The sequence below is a fragment of the Equus caballus genome, chromosome 21 (assembly GCF_041296265.1).
Source record: "Equus caballus isolate H_3958 breed thoroughbred chromosome 21, TB-T2T, whole genome shotgun sequence".
Lineage (NCBI taxonomy): Eukaryota > Metazoa > Chordata > Mammalia > Perissodactyla > Equidae > Equus > Equus caballus.
Window position 1 is genome coordinate 25962856 of NC_091704.1, and position 18799 is coordinate 25981654.

At 42.5% G+C, this 18799-nt stretch overlaps 1 long non-coding RNA gene across 1 annotated transcript in view; it reads left to right on the top strand.

Annotated features, from left to right (window-relative positions):
• LOC102150726 (uncharacterized) overlaps window positions 1-18593 on the top strand; it is a 107348-nt gene extending 88755 nt beyond the window's left edge. The window contains exon 4 of the long non-coding RNA XR_011430346.1: window positions 17550-18593. This is a non-coding gene — a long non-coding RNA (uncharacterized lncRNA). The remainder of the gene's footprint in view (window positions 1-17549) is intronic.
• The last annotated feature ends 206 nt before the right edge of the window (window positions 18594-18799 follow it).

Sequence of the window (18799 nt, forward strand, 5' to 3'; positions counted from 1 at the left end):
CCCTCAGAGCAGTGACCATGACTGCAGAGGAGCTCCAGGCTGAGGGACACGAAGATAACCCAGTCAGTTCCTCTCTGTGAAGTATCAAGAGCTAATCGTGTGTTCCAGCACGTGGTCCCCATGACCTCACATCTCCTGTGGGAAGGGGAGGAGGCCGGCATTTAGAGAGCACCCACCACGTGCTAGGTATTTCCCTACTCTCATTTCATTTTATGTTGGATGTATGATTTGCAATATTTTACTGATGAGGAAATTATGTTCAGAGAGTTGCCTAAGTCATACTTAAAGGCAAAAATCAGGTTTGAAGTTGCCCGCATTCTTTCACTAAATCAAACTTCTGAGACTCCTCTGGCCTGAAGTGTTTTGCCTCGCTCATACGGTTTTTCCACACTCTGCATTGCACTGCAGAGCTGTTTGCTCACCTGGATTGTAAGTTCATATCCTCAGTAAATATTCAGTAATAAATCACGTGGATGGTGGCTTGGGTTGACTTTCCAGAATTTGAGTCAGCCTGAAGAATTGACCATAACACCATCCTAAAAGTGGACACCGTGTTTAAAGGGGAGACATGTAGCATTCATTTATCAACCCCATTTAAAGTATCTTTTGAAATGCAATTTAAAAGCAATCCTCTGTCTCAAAAATACAACCAACCAGAGAGAAAGAAAGCAAAAACACACCCCTGAAAATCCTTATACAAAGCGTGACCATTTATTTTTAAGTAAAATATTACACTATTCAACTCCAAAACCAAAGGATTTCGAGGATAAAGGAATCATGTTTTTCTTTGCAGAACCTCAGTTATTTTCAGGGCCATGAAAAGACCCAGGAGCTTGGTCTCATCTCCCCCCACTGTGGGTCTCTGAGGGCTCCAAGTTCCCATCTCCCCCTTGGTACCATGTGACGAGTTAATAAGGAGAAAATATTACTGCATTCTTAGCTTGCACGTCCCTAATAAAGCCCATATTTTAAAGCAGTTACGGAACTTTGCACAGAATCCAGGTTTAAAGGCAAATTAAATACATAAAAAACGAAGCCCGACAGCAAAGTTTAGTTACCTGAGAAACAACAACTAAATCTCTCTCTTCAGTCAGGAGCATAAGATAAATACTTCAAAAAATTCACTCTGCTTTTGCTTTCAATTTTACTTTAGGCCTTATTAAATAATACCTCTGGCAGGAAGTGTACATGTATAATTTAAAGCTATCCTGATCAGAATGTGCTGTAATAACTTGACTAGGTAAAAAATTTGTCTTTTTGTTACTGTAATGAAGCTTATCTTGCTGTCAGTTTCACGGAGGGATTGAGGTTACAGAGCGTCGCCGTGTCACTCTTTCTTGAGTACAGGGGATCAAAGTCAGGGATGGCAGCAACCTCAAGACTTGTGCAGCCCATGGATGTCCCTCCTCTACGCGAGTCCGCATCCAGCTGCAGCTGCTCTTAGCTGGGTGACAGGTGGCCTCCACGCTTTGCTTCATCACCAGTCCTCCTTGAAATTTTTCTTACTCCTCCTTCCTTTTCCCCTCCACTGATGTGTTGTTGCTGAGAGCTGCCATCTTTCTTCGACTTCCTCTCTGCTTTTGTCTTACCCTGTCCAATAACCTACCTCACCTGTTACCTTGGGTCCCATCTCCTGAGCATCGTCTTCAGCTTCTGTCCCTCTTCTTTGGGGGTTCCATTCCTCGTTGGTTCCCATTGTCACAACATCTGTAATGAAAGACTCAGGAAAGGATAAAAGATGTCTGGTTTCCTTTTGAAACTTGGTGAATCTTATTTTCTGTGTAAAAGAATTGTGTATCATTTATTACCTTAGTGTGACTTTGTGAGCATTTAAGTTAGCTAAGAGAGAGGCGATATAAAAAACTGTGAATCCTAAAGGCTCCTACCTCTGCTACTGGCCCAGGTCCTCTTCTTAGTATTTGACTAAAGTTCTTCTTTCCAAATCACATGGGTGGCATTTTCCTCTTTGGGGATTTTTCAAAAGGGAAAGCAATCATCTCAATCACTGTCATTCAAACAGGATGAGATCTGAGCACGGTTGTTATAAGTCATGCCAGCTGGCCGAGCAAATGTAGTTGGCGTGCTGCACAAGCACGATGTGTGGATTGTGATCATAACACAACTTATTTTTCCCCCCTCCTACTGCTTCTTTAAACTTTGTTCTGTGGGGAATAATCTTCCCCCAGTCATGGGTGGAAACTACCAAACCCATGATTTTTCTGCTCACTCTCAAGTAATAGAAATCCTGGAGTTACTTTAAGTCACAACTAGAGATGTGCTTTACAATTGGAATGCCCTGGCTAGTGATCCAAACTCCAATCCTACTGATGGTTTCCCCCCATAGACCTGTTTCTTCCTGAAAGTCCTGAGTGGGCGTGGTCCTTCAGTTCCCCATCACCTTCCAGTATCGGGCCCCACTCCTTTCTCCTAGAAGAGGAAGCTCAGGAAGAGAGGAGAGCACACTGGCATAGCAAAGTTCTTACTTGACTGGAGGGCTCCTGGACTGTGTGGCCTGGCAGATGATTAGGCCTGCAGATCCCTTTCTCTCCTTTGTGAGCTCTGCAGAGGTGGCCCTCCTGGGTGTTTCTCTTCCAGTTCTCTGTACTTGGGAAGAAGCATCTGTCTTTCGGGTGATTTCCTGTGACTCTTTTCCTTAATTTGGGGCATTAGGTGGTAAGTCTCTGGCCTCTTCCTGAGGTCTCTTAACAACTCCAGTTGACTCTATTGGACAAAAACCCTATGCAGGCTCTTTTTCATCTGGCTACTTGCAGTCTGTGGGGAACCATCACTCATTCTGAGCCCAGACAAACTCTGGGAGATCAGCCTCATCCCATGCCTGAAAGCCTTTCCTGGGACCTCCAGGGAAGCAGTTGGTCAGTCAGCCCTTCTGGCCTCTAAATTTCCCTGGGGGGAAGGGAACCAGGTGTCAGACTCCAGTCCATAGTTCACATTAGCTTTATCAGACTCAGGCACCCATCCTCAGTGTCACCCAATGCAGAGAACACATTTTAAAGCTCTCTGAGAGGTACCCTTGAAGCCTTTCTCAATTAGCTGAGACTCACAGTAAGATAACTTCTCTCTTCAAAGTCTTTTTATCAAACTCTTTAATCCCTTTCTCCTACCCCCTTCAATGTCTGTGATTTCATTGATGGGTCTTGTATTAGTTAGGATTCTCCAGAGAAACAAAATCAATAGGCTGTATTAGGATACACACAGACACAGTCACAGACACAGACACAGACACACACACACACACACACACACACACAGAGTCTAGGATGCTGACACCAACCTTCCTTCCCTTCACTTGAGGTCAGACTGCGTTGTGGTCCGACAGCTCTCAGCCTTCCTTGCTCTCTCTCCAGTTTCTCTCACACCAACATTTCCCCTAAGAAAATTCTTGTATGTTTAATCCAGTCTCGGCATCTGCTTCTCTAAAGACCCAGACAAACAGTTATATTTGTTTCTACTTAGTCCCCCAGGTAATCTATGAGCATGAGTATTTTGCTTCATCTTTGTCAGCATTTGATAGTTTCAAAAAATCTTTGCTTCTCTGAAAAATGCAGAGGGTGTGAGGAAGAAAAGCTTCAGATCCCACTGTGGGAGATGAGGTGGGTAGTCTGCATTTCAGATGGGAAACTAGAATCCATTTTTCCTTTGGGACTTTATTATAAATGCTGCCCAGGTTCTAATTTATTTATTGTTAGCACGGATTCAGGTACATTATGGCTAAGTGGGATTGTGTGGGCTGATTTGTGGTTGTAACTACCTGGATGATATTATTTCAGGAAAAAGCATTTGAAATTCCAAACAGTTGGCTCCTAACTATGTATATACACACATGCTAAGCTGGAGTGGCCTGTATTTATGTTTAGTCTATAAATGTGGTAGAATATAAAACATAGGGAAGTAATAACTCAATATCATAACAAACTAAAGGAAAAAAAGGAAGTGTGATCATTGAGAGAATTCTTAGCAGCAATTTCATATGCCAGTGAATTTCTATCTGTTTAAGCTGAGAGGCATTTTGTTCAAGCAAAATCTTACATAGACCCAGAGTGTAAAACAGATAAAAAGCAATGCTGCTCTGGCTTCAGCAGAGACGGAGGTGGGAGCTGATGTATTCAGTCCATGCTGCCTGCACTCTAGCTGTAGAAGAGCTCCATGGAAACTCTGGGTCTACAGAACACAGTTTGAAAACACCGTTGTATACCACTCTATGACTTGGGCTCCTAAGTAAATCCAACAGTCACGCTCAAACATATCCAGGTGCAAGAATACCTAGATGTCATAGGAGTATTGCGGGCATGACCGAGAAAGGGTGATATTTTAAACGTGTCATAACTAATCTGTGAATTCTTGCTAAATCAGATGCCATATGTGCTGGTCCTTGCTCTCATGGCCTTTAGACTCATTTATTGCTCTTCGCTGCTCACTTTTGTTGCTCAGGAGGTGAATCCTTGCAGGTTCTTGTGACAAGTGGTTCCTGTTGGGTTTGGCCAATGGAAGGCCAGAGCGGGAGATTGCGGGCAGAGAGAGAAGGAGAAGGCGGGGTATTTCTCCTTCCTGTTCCCCCAGCCCAGCCCTCTCACTCCCCCCATCTCCCACCCATACCCTCCCCATTTCCAGTGAGGTCTGTGGCAGGAAGCATGCCTCCTCTGTGGCTCCAACTTTCCTGGACTGGTCTGCCATGACTCTAGCCTCCACTGATAGCAGGTAGCAAAAATCTAAAAAACATTTATGAGAGAAAAATCTTAAAACTGAGAAAATTTTGTCCATTTTCTTAGGATTTTTTCCCCTGAGAATTGCAAAGGGGAAAAAACATCATTTTTCTATTTTTACCAGTGGAATATCCATTTCCCAAAGAGACACAGTTTGAAAATCATGGCATCACCAAAGCCAATTTAATATTTTGGTTTTAAGAGTCTTTGGACTGTAAGACAAGACAGTGTTGAGGATTGTTTCAGTTGGAATTTGGGGCTATCTTGAACCCCTCCCTATGACAGCAGTGGTCTGGAGAGGGGCCCCAGGAATAAGTGATCCCACAGGACTGCTGTGCTCTCCCAGCATTTCCCTACCCAGGAAACACAGCACCTGATGCTTCCCTGAAGTGCTTACAGTCTTAGAATATTCCATCTTTACTTTTTCCCTAGTTTATGTATGGGATCTATATTAATTTGATCTCTTGATTCTGGAAAGGGCAGGCACTAAAATGCCAACACATTCAGTTTAATATCTCAAGACGCTGAGAACTTTTAAGGAGAAGCTAGGAAGGGGTCAGCTTTCCTGGGCAAACAGGTGTGAATGAAAGGGAAAGATCACAGCCACCAGAGGAGGAAGGATTTTTTCCTCTTCCAGACAGAATCCTTATTCTGAATGTTACTGAGAAGGTGACTGGAAAGGCCATATGCCAGTTCCCTGATTTCCACATGGGCATCATGCCATTGATAAAATCTAAGATTCCGTGAAATGGACTTCTCTTTGTCTTCTTTGAAGTTAACTCAGGACCTCAAAGGCTCACAGCTACTGAGCAGGCAGTCCTGGCCTCGGCAATAGGAGGTTCTGTAAATTTTCAGACCTATTCTTAGGACTAAACTTCATCCTGTTTGTATTTAACTGGTGAGAGTTAGAGGAAAAATTCTCTTAATTTTGGTGAGAAAGACCAAATCGAAACTACTGGTGTCATTCTTGCCAGCCCAGTGCTGCCCTAATCTAGGTAATAAAACCTTTCAGTCTGTGGCCCAATCCCTAAACCAGGAGGCCCAGCTTGGGCTAAACGAGGCACCTTTCCTTCACCAGCACAAAAGTGTGGAATCTGGAGTGACCCTGTGGATCTGGGGGTTGGGGGTGCCCACCTAGCCGCAGCCCACCACCTGTCCTAGGCCTGGCTCCTGGTGGAGTTCAGCTCCTGCCCTGAGTTCAGCTTTTTGTCCAGGGCTGGCCTTGCCGAGCCTTGCCTGCCCTCTCTCCCTGATTGGCTGAGGTCCTGCTTCAATCAGATGAACACATCTTCTGCTTGTTCTGAAAGTAAGATGCTGCTGTGCACCTGGAAGCCAGTGTACACTGTTGACCGGAGATGCCTGCTTGCTAGGTTCCAATCCACAACTCAGATTCTGTGGGTATCAGTTCTTCCTGGAACATTGGAATGTGGACATTAGGCTCCCCTTCTGGGGACACACACTATAACCTATCGGTTCTCTCTTCGCCCCGGTCTCCATCACAGCTTCTCCCCTCCAGACGGACGTTAGGTTCCCAATCTAATGCCACCTCATTCCTGACAACTGAGCCTCGATATCCAGGCAGCCAGAAAGAGATGTAATATCCAACTTGATTTGCACTGGTATAAATTTATATATGCAAATACAGTGAGTGTATATGCATATATGTGTGTGTATTTTAAAAATGAAAATACCTTAATTTTTCCTGATAGAATGAGATTAGTGTAAAAAATTCGAACACAGAGAATGTGAAAGTTCCGCCTACCACAAGTCGCCCCTTGGATTGATAATGTCAACAGTTTATATTGATATAATTCTCCCAGACCTTTATGATGTAAGTATAAACTCAAATATATCAATTATAATATATCTAAATATATGTAAGTAAATATATATATAATATATATTTAAAACAGAAATTAGATTGCATTTTTCTGTAACCTGCTTTTCACTTCAACTTTATCATTTACTGTTGAACATCATCCTGCCCTCATTTTGAATCTGGACTTGCTTTGGCTCAACTCAAAGGCAGTCTGTGATTTAAGTATGAAAGAATAATTCTTCCTCTCTTTTTATAGTCTTTTGAGGAGGTATGTTTGTTAAATTATTTATCGTGATAGGTTTTACAGAAATAGATGTTTTTTATTGAGACCATCAAAACTCTCAGTGCCTTAATGATTCTGTTGATTAAGTGGAAAACACATGAAGGCATGTCAACCTGTCAAGCAAAAGAAAATGCTCTCTCTCCCTAATGTAAATGGATTGCACAGAGGCCTGATTGCCCACTGCGTCAAGTCACGGGCTTTCATGCTCTACAGGCCAGGTAAGTCTTACTTTGCCCAGTTCTTGTGGAATGTTGAACTTTTAAGATGAAGAACCAAATTTTAAAACTGTCATAAATCTGAGTCTGGCTTTCAGAAGGCACGAATGCTATTTTTAGCGTGTCTGGATTGCATCCCTTTGGTAGTTGATGATGACTGCACAGTAAGAATGAAAAATGAAACTTCTGGAGATTGGAGAGCCAAGGAGATTGAAAATAACACCCAGACAGTGCAGCCTTTGGGTCACTAATTTGAATTCAGCTCAGATCAGTGATGACTACAAACTGTTCTGTCTGATGGCAGTGAGCCTTGCAGAAAATACATTGCTCATCCTTAGCCCCGCTAATTATGTCTCTAGGCTGGTCGGAGCCAAGTTTGCCAGTTTTAGATAGTAATCCCCTAGAGGGCAGGGACCATATCTGCATAATGCACTTTTCATGCCTTCACTCAGGTGAGTGTTGATTAGGGGTTTTGATTAGGGAGATGAAGGAAGGCTCCATCTGAGGGGAGCTGGCTGGTGTGAAATTGTGGCTACCAAGCACTCCTGTGAAATATGAGCATGACATCCCTTCCAGTTTGCTCTGGGTGGCCTTGGAAGTAGTTTAGTCCCACACAATGACAAATAGTCTCCTTTTATAGTCCTGTCAGCAAACACTGCAGCTCAGACTTTGAAATTTAAAGACACGTCTCTTTCCTTCTTTTCTGATTTGAACACATCTCTTGGGGTCCAGCTGAGCACTCACCTTTTCCACTGTCTTCCTTGATCACTTCAGCATACCTTGATCATAACACGTTATTATGAATTCCATTTGTTTTGCTTGTTAAATATTATCCTTCACTGATATTGATCTCCTCGTGAATGTGCCCTATCTCCCTATGTAGAGGCAACCTTTCTGAGGGTTAAGATCATATCCTATATCTTTTTGTAACTGCTCCAGCTACTAGGACAGTGTTTGCAATAGTAGGTGTTAGTTGTAGATTTTATTAATAGTGTCATTAAAAAATTGAACAAGGGGCCGGCCCAGTGGCGCAGCAGTTAAGTTCGCACGTTCTGCCTCTTGGTGGCCCGGGATTCACCGATTCAGATCCCAGGCTCGGACATGGCACCGCTTGACATGCCATGTTGTGTCAGGTGTCCCACATGTAAAGTAGAGGAAGATGGGCACATGGATGTTAGCTCAGAGCCAGGCTTCCTCAGCAAAAAGAGGAGGACTGGCAGTAGTTAGCTCAGGGCTAATCTTCCTTAAAAAAGAAAAAAAAAAAAAAGAACAAAAATCCTCCTTAAAAGTTTGCATGGTCTTTTGTGTAAACTGTAATGGTGTGAATTATGTTTCTTTTCTGACTTGTTCAATATCACATTACTGATGCTATGGAGGTGGTGCTCTTATGGTCATGCAGGCTATACACTGCACAACTCCAGAGGGAACTATTCACATAGGCATTGGCTGTGGTGTTTGCCTCTGATGGCTCTGAATAAAGGGGGTCAAAGAGTGACAGCACTAGTGCTTAAAATAAAACGTATGTTAGTGAAACCAGCAAACAGCCATTGATGATTAAGTATCTAGGTACTAAAGTTTTTTTTCATTTTTGCAATTACTGATTATAGCTTTTAGCTGTTTAACCCACCCATTGTTAACTGTGCTGTTTAGGCAGTATGCTCTCTGACTCCCACTAGGCTCCTATAGATAATCTCCCTGGAGCCTGGGTCACTATGGTAATGGGTGTGTGAGCTGTTTTTCAGGAATTAGAACCCCTTGTCCACTTCAGGCTGGTTGAGACCACCAACTCATCAACCAGGCCCGCAGACGTCCAATAGGAGACCTTTTGACGTCAAAAGGCTAAAAACTCCACCCTCAGATCATGCTAATGCCGCCATTTTGTGAACATGGGTCCTATGAGGAGGCATGGAGTCTGACTACGCTTGCGTAGATCGTCAATTACCTCACCTCTCCTCACCTCCAATCACCTCTCTCCACATTTCAGACCACCTTGCCCCCTATCCCATAAATATCTGAGTCCCTGTTTTCGGGGAAGTGAATTTGAGGCTCATGCTCTCGCTTTCTCACTTGGCTGCTTTGTGAGTAAACCCTCTCTCTGCTGCAATCTCGTCGTCTCAGTGTTTGGCTTTCAGGGCTGCAGGCAAAAATGAACCTGGTTCGGTAACTTTAGCAACTGCAACAGGCTAGGCAGGTAAGAATAAGTTACTAAAGGGTGAATCCTAACACACTTGTTTTGGGACCAAAAGCAGATGATAGGGGTAACAGTTTTCAAGTGAGTGTTTCCAGTCTTTGCACCTCACTTTGTCCATCCCAGAGGGAATTTCTTTTTTCCCTTGGAGCCTCAATTTATTCTGCATAGAGTTTGACTTTTGTCAATCCAGCTTTTGGGCTTTTGCAGAACCAGGAGATTCTATTGAGACAGATAGGATTAGAGAGAAGGGAGGACAAAGCAAGGAAAAACAACCCAGGATGCTGATTGATGGGCATGGCGGGGAAGTTGAGAGAGTGAGAAGCTCTAGACCACGGTAGGTGGAGAGAGGAGCGCACAGGAAGTGCTGCAGAGGGTGGACGAATGGCCTCCCTTTAACGCTTACGTGTCAAGACAGGCGAGGTGCTGCTGTCATTGCAAAGTTGCAAACAACTAAATTTCTTTGGCTTAACACAGCAAAAGTTCATTTCTTACTTGAAGTCTGGTGCAGGTCCTGGGGACTCAGCTGGGCAGGAGTCCTCCATGTGGTGACTTGGTGGCCCCAGCTGCTTTGATCGTACGAGTCTGTTGTCATAAGAATGGCAGGGGAGGAGAGGCTATGGAGGCCTCACAACCATTCTTCCAAGTTTTAGCCAGGAAGAGACTTTTGCTTGAAGCCCATGACCTGGCCCTGGCCCCGTGGCCTGCCTGACGGCAGGGACCTGGGAAGCAGTGTTCCGTGAGGCTGGAAGGTGCGAACTTATGTAGGTGTGCTCTGCTAATATCCCTCACAGGCGCTTCAGAGGCAGGAGAAAGGACTGGAACTGCTTTCACTTTTGGTGGCTGGACAGTATCTCTTATAGGCGGTACCTCTGAGACCGGGCCACAAAGGGCCTTGGAATTTATCTGGCTTCTACAGAAAAAGTCAACTGTATGTAATAAATCTTCCTCAGGAGTTTCGGAAAAACACAATAAAGTAGTTGTTATCCTGCTAAGTATTATAAGAACTTTTGGAATTTTTTGTTTGCTTGCTCTCTTTTCTTTCCTTTAGTGAGAAAATACTCACAAACGCAATTACTCCCATGACTTATTCAGCGGAAGTTTTAAATTTGGTTTTATTTCCTTTGCTTCCTTGATATTCACTTTATTAGGCATCTTAAAATGGAGAAAAGGCTATAAATTCCCTTCAGTGTCATTAAAAAGAAGCCTGTCTAGAATGACATAAACGTGATGGTCATTCATGATTCCTTTGAGCTTCATGACTCTTTCAAGAAAATAAAAAGTCTCTATCACGAATCCATAGGAGGAACGAAGCTGCATGATGTGCCTAACATGATTGTTAACAAGTTATTTCAGGAGAAGACAAAAGAATGTAAAAGTCACACAATTTTTTGAAAAATAGCGTGATAAATTAGGAAACAATTTTAGATCTTTCTACAATTTTCTCAACAGGAACAACTACATTCTAGGAGAGATCACTTGATTATTTGTGTCTTGACAACATTGCAACAATTTCAACAGGTGGTACGTACCATTAACAACAACAACAGAAACCTGGTTGCCGTCAATGAAAGTGAGAGCAGGCACGATTGAACACTTCAGTACGCAATTACATTTTCTGCATAATTAGTCAGAAATTGAGCATCCAAACATAGACGCATGCGTAATTAATTACGACATTTAAAATCATGCTAGTTGTGACACTTCGTTCTTCGTTTCCTGCAAATCAAATTACTGAAGTTTTCATTTCATTTCAAAATAATTTTCCATGCTTTATTTTTTTTAAATTTCACCTGAGCTATAGGGTTGATTACAACATAAATAACTGATGCAGGAAGGTAAATACCAGTGAGGGAAGCCTGGAGAGGGATGATAGCTGAGATATAAGATTGCAGAGGAGTAGAAGAACCCACTGTGAGGCTGGAGGGGAAGTTGAGGCTGGGCTGGCGGAAACCTTTTCACCATGTTCGTGGTTGGGTTATCTTGGCCGAGAAAACATATCACATCAAGAGAAATAACACAGATGAAGAAAGTCTACTGATTAAGAGATCTGGCGATGAAGCTAACACTGCCATCTTTTAAAACACGTTCAGCTGAAGTATTCTGTCATCCAATGAATATTTTATTTTTAGCGAAGTTAGATCGTGTGGGTTCCAGACTGTGTCTCTTTTGTAACAGAGTCCATTGATTGTTTGAGAAAAGTTGAGATATGTTGCCTGGACATGCATGCTGTCCATATTATTGCCTTTTATCCAACACTGTGTGATGATATCTCAAAAGCTAAGCCTATTGCAAGGGCTTTTCTTGGGTGGCAGGTGACTTTCCGGCGAGATGAGTCATGAAAGCTGAGCGATTTACACGTGTGAGGCTTCTCCGTACACAGACTCCAGGCCGCTGCTTCTTGACCTTTCCCATTAAGTATCCCTAATTGCGTGGACACTGAATTGTTATTTCTGGGAGCCTGGGGCCATATTCTAAACTCATGCCCTCAGAAAATAGGAAAATTCCTTACATTTTAAATGTTAGAAATTCATGTGAATTTTTTTTTTATAATATGTTTTAACAGAAACCGTAACACTTTAAATCATAAACTGTGGGCCAACATAAAAATGTTTTTCTATGTGACTCAGTGGTAAATGAGTGAGATTCTTCTCCAATGAGTCTCTCCACTGGGTAGAACTCAGATGAGCGATGGAGACCTCGCACAGCACATCAGTGTTGGTGTCCAGGCAATTTCTCTTCTCTTAATATTTCAAGAGCCCAGACTTATAAACACCTGCAGACTCTTCAGAGTTTTATAAGCTGCGTTGACACTACCAGAGAGGAGGTTCAGGGCATTTTCATGCAACTGTTGGTGAAATCTCACTGATTATATCTTCTCACTGAGCGCTGGTTGAGTCGCTCCTGTGATGGGGCTGGCTGAAAGCATCTGACCCAATTTCACCACTTTGTTGAAAACAGTGAGATGATCAAGAGGCAGCCCCTTTGGGGCGAGGCATTCTTGGTGAATATGGTGTCTACTGTTATAGTTGGACTGTGTAATGGTTTTGATCCATTTTACTGCTCCCACAGTATTGCTCATCACAGATTTGAAGCTCTTTGGATGTGCGTCTGTGTATCTCCCCGCCTCCCCCAGTCAATAGCAGGTTCTGTTAAAAATCGCGTTGTCTAGTTGGAAGTTTCTTCACCAGGTAGAATGATGTGAATATCATTAAGCACTTTGGAAATCAGCACAGGGCTTCTTCGTTATAGATATAAGAAGTGAAAAACACTCTCAGGGCAAAATCCTTTATCTCCACGCTTTCTTTGAACTGTAAGGTAAAAAGAACTGTGTTATCTTCAGTTAGTCAGTTACCTAAACGTATGTTTGGATCACATTACCCTGTGTGAAAAAATGGTGGTCTTTGATGGGGTATCTTTTCTAAATGTCCCTTTCTCCCCCTAGGCTCATTCAGTCATTTCTATGGTACCAGAATCTCCAATCCGTTCTCTTATTTTGGGCTTAATAGGAGCAGGAACGACGAGTCCACCTCTACTTTGGCTCAGAGGAAACTTTGCAAATGATTCTCTTCTGTTCTGTTGCCACCTTCGTCAGCGGCAAGTTTTCCCTCCTCATCCTCGACCATACTTCTGGTGTCTGGGTCTCCCACCTCCAAATCCGAAGGATTCCCAGGATTCTCGCAGGATTGTCTTCAATCACTGGGTCAGCTTGCTTTGACACCCTTCCACTCCTCTCTCCGGTCCTCAAGACATGCAGAACGCCCATTTTGTCTTTCCCACTTTGAGGAATTCTGGGAGTCCTCCTTCCTTTTCACTTTAAATTTATCCTTTGCTTACTGCTCTTCCCTCCAACCCTTCCTCCATCTAGCCTATAAATGGAAGGGATTTTTATGTATAGGCTTCTTTTAGTCCCATTCTCAGGCTAGAAACTTCTTTGAGTTTTGTTTTTCCTCCCATTCTGGCTAGAAGAAGGAAAAGAAACAGCCTGGAGTATTGTCAAGAAAGTGGAGGGGACTAGAACCTACACGCAGATTAAGATTTCAAGATATAATTCTGCTACAGTAGAGCTTTGCCTCAAATTTCTTCTATTAATTTTAAGGTGACTTTGAAACTGACTTTGAAGGAAGCCTCAAGCAAATCTTTGTTTGAAAATGCTTTTCTTTTCTTTTTTTTATTGCAGTCATAATAGTTTACACACTATGAAATTTCAGTTGTATGTTATTATTTGTCCATCACCATGTAAGTGCTCCCCTTCACCCTTTGTGCCCACCCCCAGTCCCCTTCCCCCTGGTAACCACTGAACTGTTCTCTTTGTCTGTGTGTTTGTTTATCTTCCACATATAAGTGACATTATATGGTATTTGTCTTTATCTGGTTTGTTTCACTTAACATAATACCCTCAAGGTCCATCCATGTTGTTGCAAATGGGATGATTTTCTCCTTTTTTATGGCTGAGTAGTGTTCCAAATTGAATATATATACCACAACTTCTTTATCCCATCATCAGTCGATGGGCACTTAGGTTGCTTCCACATCTTGGCTATCGTGAATAATGCTGCAGTGAACATAGGGGTGCATAAGTCTCTTTGAATTGTTGATTTCAAGTTCTTTGGATAGATACCCAGTAGTGGGAGATCTGGGTCATATGATATTTCTATCTTTAAATTTTTGAGAAATCTCCATACAGTTTTCCATAGTGGCTGCGCCAGTTTGCATTCCCACCAGCGGTGTATGAGGGTTCCTTTTTGTCCACATCCTCTCCAACACTTGTTATTTTTTGTCTTGGTGGTTATAGTCATTCTAACAGGTGTAAGGTGATATCTAAGCATAGTTTTGATTTGCATTTCCCTGATGATTAGTGATGTTAAACATCTTTTCATGTGCTTTTCTTTTTTTTTGGTGAGGAAGACTGACCCTGAGCTAACATCTATTGCCAATCTTCCTCTTTTTGCTTGAGGAAGATTGTTGCTGAGCTAACATCTGTGCCATACTCCCTCTATTTTGCATGTGGGATGCTGCACCAGCATAGCTTGATGAGTGATGCACAGGTCTGTGCCCAGGATCCAAACTGGTGAACCCTGGGCCACTGCTAAAGCTGAACATGCAAACTCAACCACTGTGCCACCGGGCCAGCCCTGAAAATGCTTTTCTTGATCTCATCATTAGCCCATCCTTTTCTTTAGCTGTAGCCTCTCTCAATATCCCTGAACTCAGATGAACAAAGTTTGGAAATCTCTGGAGGTTTTCAGGGCTCCTTGGGGCTCTGAAAAAATGATCCTTGATTCTTTCTTTGGAGTAGGAAGAACACTGCTTTTTCTTGGCCTCAGTTAGTTTTCTGGAAGGAACAGCTATGTGGCTGCTCCTTATGCTACAGAGTATCAGTTTCCCTGGACTTAGTGTGAAAATATAGGCCACTTCTCTTCTCTAAGTCAGAGGTCCTGTATTGACAAGGTGATTTTAAAACTGCTAATTGGGAGGAAAATTTTTCAGGAGAAGAAAGATAGGGAGGAAAGCTTCTGAGTCACAGTTAGCCAAAGAGTACCGCTCTGAGAGCTGCTCTCAAGCCTCCTGACTGGAGGCAGCTCGGCGGTGGGCTTTTGCATCTCCGAAGCTGGGACCATGGATGTCTGGATCTGGACAAGGGCCTGGTGCCATCAAGGTTTCCCTTTGATAATAAGAGTCCTTCACACTCTGTTGATTCAAATCAGAGGGATCTACATCTGTTTTCACATCTCACTGATTACTTTGTATATGGCACTGCATGTTCATTTAGGCTCAAAATTGCATCCATATATTTCCGGCTTTCCATGATCTCTTTTGCTCCATTTGCTCTTGTGAAATATTTCCAATTATTTGGGTGCCCAATTGTTCGTGAAGTGGTCGCTCAGTTTGTGCCAAAAAGGCATTTTTAGAAAAAAAGATTAATCACCATCATGATGTTATATGCTGATTTCAAAAAGACCTACCATTTAAGCTCATTGAGAGATTAAATGATTTCCCTCTTCCCAAACTTTGAAATAATCTTTCTTGCAAATCTTTTAGTGATTTTTCTTTTGTAGTTGAAGTGTTAGCTGTTGTGTCGCGACAAGAGTGTCTCGTGTCAGTTCAGCCTGCACTCGGGGATCTTGGATGGAGCCATGACACCCAGGGACAACCAAACCTTTAGTTCATAGGCCAAGTGACCCAAGTGGCATGGTAAGCGTCCTTTGGCGATGGTGGCATCAACCAGAATTGAGGCGGCCATTCCAGGCTGAGGATCTGGAAACATCTTTTTCGCCTCCAGTTATAGTCTTCTGACATCCTACTTTTCCTTATATAGAAAACAAAGCTACCTGAAAAGAACCTGTGCGCCCTCATTGTCTTAAAGGAAACTGTGGTCAGATTCATTCTAGCTGATGTGTAGGATCCATGGTTAGAGGATTAGCTTTTTGGTATAAAAACTTGTTTATTTTAATCATTTGGGGTAGAAATATTTTTGAAAATGTATTACAGATTTTTAGTAGACATACGTTAGTGGCCGCTTAACTCACTAACATTTCTCCTGTCTTTGGACATTATTAGTATTATTAGTTATTACTGCATAACAAATTACTCCAAAACTTTAAGGCTTAAAATAACGGACATTTGTTATCTCACAGTTTCCGTGAGTCAGGAATGCAGGCATGCTTAGCAGGTGTCTGTGGCTCAGGTCGCTCATGAAGTTGCAGTCAAGCTGTCAGTGGGTCTCATCTGAAAGTTTGACTAGGATGGGGGTGGAGATTCACTGCCAAGGTCATTTATGTGGCTATTGGTAGATCTTGGTCCCTTGTCCCATGGGACTTTTTGTAGGGCTGCCTCATAATGAGGCACAAGGTAGACCCAAGGCAAGTGACTCAAGAGATCACACATGCCTAAGACGAAAGCCGAAGTCTTTGTATAATCTAATTTTGGAAGGGACATCACTTTTTTCTATTCTAATCATTAGAAGTGAGTCAGTAAGTCCAGCCCACACTCAAGAGGAGGGGATCACACAGGGTGCGATCTAGCAGTCTGTGCATGCTAGCAGTCTACCAACCACAGGCCCTTGGGAACCTTGTCTATTTTGCTTGCTTATTGGTTGATTGATTGGAGCGGGGGTGGAGAAAACTCTCTCTCCTGGGAACTTGAGGGAAACCTAGGAAGAGTTAGCCAGCCTCTGCGTATGTCTAGTCCTGAAATAGAAGCCTTAGGAGATGCACCCTCTCTCTTGCCTGGGGAGGGAGCTGGTCTGTTCAGACTATGAAGTACATGTGCAGAGAAGCAGAGACAAGACGCGGGCAGACAGTGTTCTCCGGCTTCCCACCTGTTCTTCTGCCTTTGGGTTTCATGAAACACCTCTGTAGCCTTTTAATTAATGCTTCCTCTGACTCCCCCAGGAGCTTCTCAACTTAGTCTTGTTGGTTCAGATACTTGCACACAGAGAGTCCTTCTCTGTCATCTGAAATAGAATATAGTAAACAGCATTTATTTTTTATCATTATGACATTAATTTTGCCGATATTCGGTGAATGCATACTTTGTGCAAAGCACTGTCCTGGACAGTGGGAGAATGATGGTGAACAAGATGGGCAAGACCCCTGCCCTCATGGATCCCACTGTCTAGCCCAATTTTTCTTAAACTCTGATGAAATGAGAACCTTAAGATTTATTGAGCTATGTGAAGCCATTTTCCATTCTTTTGTGCTTTTTTTTTTTTTTTAAGATTTGGTCTCCATATTTTATGCTTTCCTTGTTGATATCTGTTAGTTGTGGGTTTTCTTTTCTTTGTCTTTTGGTGTTATTTTATTGTGGACCTAGATAGGAGGCATTCAACATTGTCAGAACTATGTGTCAAGTAAGAGTAAATAGTTTATAGATGAGGGTCTAGAGAGTTCTTTTATGAGAGTTGTCTACACACCTTAGTTTATCTATTTTGGTGCTTGCTAGCCTTTCTTGCCCGCTTCCTTGTTTTCACTTATATCCTGGATAAGTCAGGTTGCTTTTAAAAGAGTCACAATGAGAGGTCATGTGCTTATTTCATCAACCTGTAAAAGCTCAAAATATTTGGAAGGTATATAATCACTGAGAAGTTTCAAGCTGGCTAGTATCCCACCCAACGAATGGGAAATTGAATTCCTGTTCAGCAAATATTCACTCTCTTCCCACTCCTCCGTGGGGTGCAGTTAACGTCCTTACTTCAGTAACTTTGCATTTGGCCGCGTGATTTGCTTTGGTCAATGAAATTTGACTGGATGTAATGCAAGTAAAGGCTTTAAAGGTGCGTGTGAGGTTTGACTTGTCTTCTTGCATTCTTGTGCTTGTACAGAGAAGAACATGCCCCAGATGTTCATGGCCTCTTCTGCCTGGACCCCAGATTGAAACATATGGAGCAGACACAAACCCACCCTGAACCCTGGAACCACGCCACCTAATTCTCCGCAGAAGCAGAGCCACTCCAGCTGATCTGCGACCCTTACATGAGAAAAGTACACTGCATGAGCCTTTGAGTTTTGGGTCGTTTGTTACACAACACGATTGCAGCGATAGCTGTCTACTACATTGGTTGAATTCAGAGGGGCAAAATGATAAGAGTATTCTAGTAGACAGAATAATGACCCCCCAAAGATCTCCGTGTTCTAATCCTGGAACCTGTGAATGATGCCTTCCAAGGCAAAAGGGACTTTGCAGCTGTGACTAAGTTGAGGATCTTGAGATGAGTGGGTCACCCTGGTGGGTCCAATGTAACCTCCAAGGGTCTTTATAAGAGGAAGGCAGGAGAGGCAGAGTAAGAGAAGGAGATGTGACAACAGAAGCAGAGGTCAGGGTGATGAGGCCATGAGGCAAAAGATGAGGGCAGGCTCTAGAAGCCGTGAAAGGAGAGCTTTTAGAAGGAAAGCAGCGTGACCAACATCTTGATTTTAGTTCTGTGAGATCTGTTTCAGACTTCTGACCTCTAGCACTGGAAGACAATAAAGTTGTATTGCTTTAAGCCACTAAGTTGTGGTAACGGTTACAGCAGCAATGAGACTAATACAAATATATTAAGATTAAAAGGATAATTGCTATTGCTCTCCCTGTTAAAGGAAAATATTTATATTTAAAATAATACACTATGAAATCATCCTACTAATGCATTTAGAAAGTATCCTTTCCTGGAGTCAATCACCTCAGTGTATTTCCATTAACTTTTCACTTAATGTGATTGAAGAATCAAGATGGTAGCATTATCTTTTAAGTAGATTATAATCATCCTATGGAAGAATAAATGTGTAATACATAAATACTTCACAATTCATATTAACTGCATAGGAGTGAGGGTGGGGTAAAGCTTGTCCAAATTAATAAAATATTAAAAATATTAAGTACTTTATGAGAAATACAGATTTATTACTTTTAAGTAATGCAAGTGACTAAAATTACATTAATGAAGAGCTAGTAGATGTTGCTAGCTATTGACGCTTTAAAAATATACCTGCATATATCCTACGCACAGAGACTTGGGTTCAAAAAGGACAAAAGGGGTAAGAGGTTGGAGAATCTGTTTTTTATATCTATTACTATTATCTATTATTTATA